Consider the following 7,991-nt stretch of genomic DNA (forward strand, 5'->3'; position numbering starts at 1 on the left):
TTGAAAAAAAAGAAATGTGCCGAAGTGGGCTCGGATGTGTGTGTGACTTGATAAAAGAGCATTTTTTAAAACACTGGTTCAATTTGGATGGGGAAACAAACCCTAAGCCTTAGTGTTTACATGGCCACAAAGCTTTATGTTTGAGTGTCCACATGGATGTGTGCTATGATTAATTTTGCATGAATTTCTAATCATCATCATCATATGCGTGTCATGGAAATGATTTGGGGCATTCCCTTATTCCTAAGCCACTGGATAAAAAAAATATCCTGACATACATTATGTCCCTCCATTTGTAGGCCTTTTGAGCCAAACATCAACTTTTTGGCCATAACCTTGACCTAGGATGGAAATTTCCAACCTTGCACTTGGAAGAGAGAATAGAAGGATCTTCTAAGAGAAGCTTCTTTTACCTTGATTATAAATGTGCATCAAGAGAAAAGAAAAGAAGAAAAGCAAAAGAAAATAGAAAAGAAAGAAAGAAAAGAAAAAGAGAGGTTCTTTGGACCAAACAATGTCTGAACAATGTGCAGAATTGTCAAAAGCAAAAAAGAAAGAAAATTGTAACAGTAAATCGGTTAAAACCTGAGGGATGCGTGAAGCAATCACCTGCTTAGTTACAAACCAAATCTTTGTGTTCGCTCTTGTTCCACACTGAACCAAAGAGAAAAGGAAACAAAAAGGAAAAGCTAGAACGACCAAAGCCAAATCTCCCACCAAAATCCAACTTCCTAAAAGTCCTGTTGATCCATGATTGCACATATTATCTTTGATTTGATGGGAAATGACTTACAAAGTCGAATCATGACATATTTGTGGTTTGGAGTTAGGATGAAACGCTTACATGTGTGAGATTTTATACACTTTGAGCAGTTTTCCTCTATTTGATTGGACCCAGTGTTTTCTTTTAATGCTATTTAGGAAATGAATACGAATGTCCCAAATCTCATTTGTGGTTATGAGAAATTCTATCAGCATGCTTTCCTTCCCCAGTAGTCATATTTTTTTCTTCAAAAATATATGTTGCTCTGATTGGTTTGGAGGTTTGTTTCTTTGCTAAGCGTGTTCGCATTTTAGTAAAAGATTTTCAAAACTATCAATGTCTTTTGTCTTGCAGAGACTATCAATGTCGTCTGCCCTTTACTTTTTCAAGACTATCACAATCTTCTTTACTTTCCAAAGACTATCATAGTCTGTTGTCATGCAGAGACAATCAAGGTCATCTGCCCCTTTACTTTTTCAAGACTATCACAGTCTTCTTTACTTTTCAAGGACTATCATAGTCTGTTGTCATGCAAAGAAAATCAAGGTCATCTGCCCCTTTACCTTTTCAAAGACTATCAGGGTCTTTTGTTGTGCAGAGACAATCAAGGTCATCTACCTCTTTATTTTTTGAAGACTTCAATGTCTTTCGACCAAGACTGTCACAGTCTTCTTTGCCTCTGAGACTATTAAGTCTATTGGCTTGCAGAGACGATCGAGGTCATCTGCCCTTTTACTTTTTCAAGACTATTACAGTCTTCTTTACATTTTTGAGACTATAAAAGTCTTATGTCATGCAGAGACAATCATGGTCATCTGCTTTCTTTACATTTTAAAGACTTCAATGTCTTTCGTCAAGACTATTACAGTCTTCTTTACATTTCCAAGACTACCAAAGTCTTTTGTTTCAAGACTATCACAATCTTCTTTACTTTTCCAAAACTATCAAAGTCTATTGTCTTGTGGAGATTATCAATGTCTTCCGCCCTTTACATTTTCAAAGACCATCAGAGTCTTTTGTTTCAAAGACTATCAGAGTCTTCTGTTGAGACTTCAATGTCTCCCTTACTTTGCAAGACTTCAAGGTCATTTGTTGATATATCGGATGCCTCTTGTACTCCTTCTTTTGATAGGTTTCACTGCTTGGGCTTCCGCTAGTAGCCGGTCGGATGGTGAGATCGCTTGAACAAAATTAGTATCTTTATCTTTACTTCCCTTTCATTTCCAATAAATGATAAGTAAAGAGGGGCAATTGTCATACCCTAATTTCGTCTAGGGACAATCATTTGCAAACATTTGGATTCTTGTCAGCCGAATTGAGCTACTTAACACAAGTTGCCACGCAATCCATAAGTTTTTTCGACATTTCGGAAGAGAATGTGGAAAATACCCAAAAGGGAGGGCAAAATGGTCATCTGGTGACTTTTTCAGGCCCTTGGCTCACCTGGGCCACCAGAAAGCTTAGGGCTGAAGTAACCAGCTCGCCTGGGCGAGCAAGGTTACTTCTGGAGGAAGCAACCAGCTCGTCGGGCGAGCTGTTGTGGAACCTCCACCCCTCATTTCCTATAAATAGGCGTGCGGGGGCTGAGGAGAAGGGTCTAGCTTCTTAGATTGAGATATTTTCAATGAAATTAGTGAGAAGAAGGAGAAAGAAGAAGAAAAAAATGAGGTCGAGGCTCTTCCGAAACGTTTCCGTGATCGATTTCGTGATCGTTCTTCACTGTTCTTTGTTCTTTCTTTGTTCATCGACCGCTTAGTTTTATTTTTTAAGCTTTGAATTCATTCTATGCACCCTTAAGGGTCCACCCTTGCTTTGTACTTCTTCATCTTCATTCTTCTACCATCAGTGATCTCATTTCTTTGGTTAAAGCGAGTTTTAACCAATTATTTATGCCGTAATTGATGTGCCATCATTTTCTTCTATTTCTTAAACCTTTTTTGCACCAATTTAATTACTGATTAATCTTAATTGTCAAATTAATTAGGCAGTTTTATTATTTGGGCTCATTTAGCTAATTTGATGTTTTTAATCCAATTTCAGGAATTAATGAAACATTGGGCTTAATCTGGATTTTGGTTGTGGACTTGAAGAGGGCAAATAAAGCAGTGCTTACCTTAGTTAATTTCTGATTAGGGGATTGCAATTTTATTTTATGTGGTTCAGTGTATATTTTGTTTTGGGCCAGAATATTGTAATAGGGCCCAGTGTCTTTGAGTGACTCTTTTTAAATAGCAGCCTTGGGATTCATGCAAGGCTATTCAGTTAGACTATTATTCAGAGCATAGGGTTTATGGTTTTTACGTTTTTATGTTCTAATGCTACTGTTCACGTAATGCAATTTTCCATTTTCTGCTTCTAATTACAATTTCGTTCTTGTTTTTTCTTCTGCCTTCATTTACGTTTCTACTTCATTTACGTTTTTGCTTCATTTATGTTTCTGCTTTTAGTTTCATTTACATTTTCTGTTGAATCTATGGAAGGCTAAATATATTGGTGTTGTTTCCTTTTGAGGATGAAGCTCAACTCTCTTTGAGGTTTCGTTTATAATGTGGCTTCCTGGCAGTTTTCCCTTCACCAGTTAACCCAAATTCGTTAACATTAATCTGTGCACGCTTCGTGTTCGATTAATTGCCTCTTAGCCTAACTTGCGTTCATGCTTAATGGACGAAGGGCTAACTGGTGTATGTGTTGCCTAATCACGTATTGACAACCCTAACTTGATTTTCGCTTAGTAAATTGAAATAGGGTTGGATTAAGTGGTTAACTATTAGGGACGAATTCTCCATAACCCAGGACAAGAGAATGGCTTCTGAATCAGAGGAAACAACCCGTTTTTAATATTATTAGTTTCGTATTCCAATTTACTTGTTCTGTTCTTTAAATCACAAAACAAACAAACTCCCCCCCCCCCCAATCGTTACTGTTACTGCAAGTATATTATGAACATTTGGTTTATCATTGCTCGTTGGGAAACGACCTAGGATCACTTCCTAGTTACTGCATTTTCATGTTTATTTGATTCGGGTACGGCCTCGAACAAATTTGGCGCCGTTGCCAGGGAGCAGTGTCCAAAGGTTCATAATAGCTAGCGTTGTGTGTTTAATTCTTTCATGTTTTATGTTTAATTGTTAGTATTGTGTTAGTATGTGTGTTAGTGTTGTTTAGTATCCTGATATTTTGTTTAGTGTGTGTTCTGTTTCAGTTTTCCTATTAAGCGCTTCCCCTGTTTCAGTTTTGGGTGTTTTGCTGTGAATAGTGTTTTGCGATGGACTTAGGGACCACTTTTGCTTGCGGCAAAACAGAGTAGTAGTAGAAATCATGTAGCGATGGATTTTAGCGACCACCCATGCTGAATTATTTGGGATTTTTTGTTTTAGTAGCTAGGGTTGTTATTTTTGGCTGAATTTTGTTGTGGTAACTTCTTTTAATCTATATTTTGTGGGAAAAATAACTAGAGCCTTTAGTTTGGTCAGATTTGAAAGTTCCAAAAAAGTAGCAAATTTTGTGTTTGTCAAAACTTCAAACGACCATAACTTTTGCTCCGGTTATCGGAATCGCAATTATTATATATGTATTTGGGGTAGAAAAAAAATTCCTACACCATGGTAGCCCGCCAAAGGCTGGCTGGGGTCTCCATCGTCCAAAAAAAGTGATTCTGTCAAAAGTTTTTTATTTTTCAAGTTTTATTCACTTATTTTCCTCAACCTACCATTTTTAGCTTCCATAGTTAGACTTTGAATTTTTGTCTAACATTTATTGTGCTATCTTCTCATCATTTTATAAGGTTGCTCACAAAATTTCAAGTCATTTTGGACATCATTTGAGGGTAGTTGTAGTTCAAACCTACACCTTTATTTACATGACAAGGCAACTAGTTGTGCATGCTGAATGTAGTGTATGACTAGAGGCAATCCATCTGACTTACAACCCTTTGATCCTGAGATAGATAGGACATTTCATATATTAGTTAGGCATCATTTTATAACTTTTGATCATCCTGAGCATTCCATTACTGGTGAATCTATGCATTCTGTTATTGGTGATTTTGAACATCCTGATTTTGAGCATTATAATTTTGAGCATTCTGATTTTGAACATTCTGAGAACATGGCACAACCTCCACCCCGTGAAAGGACTCTAAGGGAAATGGTTGCACCTGATTTCACCTACGAAAGCTTGTGCATCCAATACCCTGATGAGGATGTCCCATATGTTCTTAAAACTGGACTGATTCATTTGCTTCCAAAGTTTCATGGCCTTGCAGGTGAAGACCCGCACCAATATTTGAAGGAATTTCATATTTTCTGCTCCACCATGAAACCCCCAAATGTCCAAGAGGATCACATATTTCTGAAGGCTTTTCCTCATTCTTTAGAGGGAGTGGCAAAGGACTGGTTGTATTACCTTGCTCCAAGGTCCATCACGAGCTGGGATGACCTTAAAAGAGTATTCATAGAAAAACTTTTCCCTGCTTCCAGGACCACAGCCATCAGGAAGGATATCTCAGGTATTAGACAACTCATTGGAGAGAGCCTGTATGAATACTGGGAGAGATTTAAAAAACTATATGCCAGTTGCCCTCACCATCAGATTTCGGAGCAGCTTTTTCTCCAATATTTTTATAAAGGACTCAGTAATATGGAGATAAGTATGATAGATGCTTCCAGTGGTGGAGCCCTTGGAGACATGACTCCTGCTGAAGCCAGAAATTTAATTGAGAAGATGGCTTCCAACTCCCAGCAGTTTAGCGCCAAAAATGATGCTATAGTCATTAGAGGAGTGCATGAGGTAGCTACAAACTCAGCTGCATCATCCAAAACTAAGAAGCTAGAAGGAAAACTAGATGCATTGGTTAACTTGGTAGCCCAGCTGGCCTTGAATCCGAAATATGTACCTGTCGCAAGAGTCTGTGGTTTGTGCTCCTCTGCTGACCACCATACAGACCTTTGCCCTTCCATACAGCAACCTGGAGCAATTGAGCAGCCCGAAGCTTATGCTGCAAACATTTACAATAGACCTCCTCAACCTCAGCAGAATAGTTATGACCTCTCCAGCAACAGATACAACCCTGGATGGAGGAATCACCCTAATCTCAGATGGTCTAGCCCTCAACAGCAACAACAGCAGCCTGCTCCTTCCTTCCAAAATGTTGTTGGCCCAAGCAGACCATACATTCCTCCACCAATCCAACAACAACAACAGCCCCAGAAACAGCCAACAGTTGAGGCCCCTCCGCAACCTTCCCTCGAAGAACTTGTGAGGCAAATGACTATGCAAAACATGCAGTTTCAACAAGAGACCAGAGCCTCCATTCAGAGCTTAACTAATCAAATGGGACAATTGGCTACACAATTAAATCAACAACAGTCCCAGAATTCTGACAAGCTGCCTTCTCAATCTGTCCAAAATCCCAAAATTGTCAGTGCCATTTCATTGAGGTCGGGAAAGCAGTGTCAAGGACCTCAACCTATAGCACCTTTCTCATCTGCAAATGAACCTGCCCAACTTCACTCTACTCCAGAAAAAGGTGATGACAAAAATTTACCTAACAATTTCTATGCAGGTGAATCTTCTTCCACTGGTAATTCTGATTTGCAGAAGCAGCACATCCCTCTTCCATTCCCTCCAAGAGAAGTTCCCAACAAAAAATTGGAAGAGGCAGAGAAAGAGATCTTGGAAACATTTAGAAAAGTAGAGGTAAACATACCTCTACTGGATGCAATAAAGCAAATTCCAAGATATGCTAAATTCTTGAAGGAGTTGTGCACTAATAAGCGGAAGCTTAAAGGAAGTGAACGAATTAGCATGGGCATAAATGTCTCCACATTAATTGGTAAATCTGTTCCCCAAATTCCTAAAAAATGTAAAGATCCAGGTACATTCAGCATACCTTGTATTATAGGGAATAGTAAGTTTGACAATGCCATGCTAGATTTAGGAGCTTCTGTTAGTGTTATGCCTCTGTCTATTTTTAATTCTCTATCTCTAGGTCCCTTGCAGTCAACTAATGTGGTAATTCATTTAGCTAATAGAAGTGTTGCCTACCCTGTTGGTTTCATAGAAGATGTCTTAGTTAGAGTTGGTGAACTGATTTTCCCTGTTGATTTTTATATTTTGAATATGGAAGATGGATTTTCTCAAGGATCATTTCCCCTCATTCTAGGCAGACCCTTTATGAAAACTTCTAGAACTAAGATAGATGTTTATGCAGGCACACTATCCATGGAGTTTGGTGATATAACTGTTCATTTTAATATTCTGGATGCTATGAAATACCCATCTGAAGATCTTTCTGTATTTCGTGCTGAAATAATTGACCATGTTGTTGATGAATACATGACTGATCTTTACTCTAATCTGCATGCCTCTCACTCTTCATGCATTGAGTCTGATATTATACTTGATCATATGTCTGAATTTGATGCTGAGAGTGAATCTGAAATTGATATTGATTGCATGTCTGGTGGTGGTGTTTTACCTCTCGAGATTGATTTTATAGAGTCAGATAGGACTAACCATGTTTCAGGAAGTACACATACCTCTGACTTTCTTTATGAGGTACAGACTGAGAAACCATCTTCTTCTACCACTATCCAGCTAGCCACACCAGAATTGAAGCCTCTGCCATCAAATTTAAAATATGCTTACTTGGATGATAGCAAAAGTTTTCTAGTGATTATATCTGCCTCCCTTGCTGATGAGCAAGAGGAGAAGTTGTTGTCTGTTCTCAAGAAGCATAAGAAGGCTATAGGCTGGACCCTGGCGGACATTCCTGGTATTAGCCCATCCACATGTATGCATCGAATAAATTTAGAGGATGGAGTTAAACCAGTAAGACAGCCACAGAGAAGACTCAACCCGATGATTCTTGATGTAGTGAAGAAGGAGATAACCAAGCTTTTGCAAGCTGGAATCATTTATCCTATCTCTGATAGCCAATGGGTGAGTCTCGTCCAGGTAGTCCCGAAGAAGACCGGCCTCACAGTGATAAAAAATGAGAAGGAGGAGCCGATTCCTACTCGGGTGCAGAACAGTTAGAGAGTCTGCATTAACTATAGGAGGCGGAACTAGGTTACCAAAAAGGACCATTTTCCCTTGCCATTCATTGACCAGATGCTTGAACGCCTGGCGGGTAAATCTCACTACTGTTTCCTTAATGGTTTTTCTGGTTATATGCAAATTACTATTGCTCTTGAGGATCAGGAAAAGACCACATTCACATGCCCCT

At 38.8% G+C, this 7,991-nt stretch overlaps 1 non-coding gene across 1 annotated transcript; it reads right to left on the reverse strand.

The window, feature by feature from the left end:
* Nucleotides 1-5,248: 5,248 nt before the first annotated feature.
* LOC114382868 lies at nt 5,249-5,355 on the reverse strand. Its single transcript, XR_003660326.1, has one exon. It is a non-coding gene; the product is annotated as a small nucleolar RNA R71 (small nucleolar RNA).
* Between the last annotated feature and the right edge of the window lie 2,636 nt (nt 5,356-7,991).

This window comes from Glycine soja, chromosome 13 (assembly GCF_004193775.1).
Source record: "Glycine soja cultivar W05 chromosome 13, ASM419377v2, whole genome shotgun sequence".
Lineage (NCBI taxonomy): Eukaryota > Viridiplantae > Streptophyta > Magnoliopsida > Fabales > Fabaceae > Glycine > Glycine soja.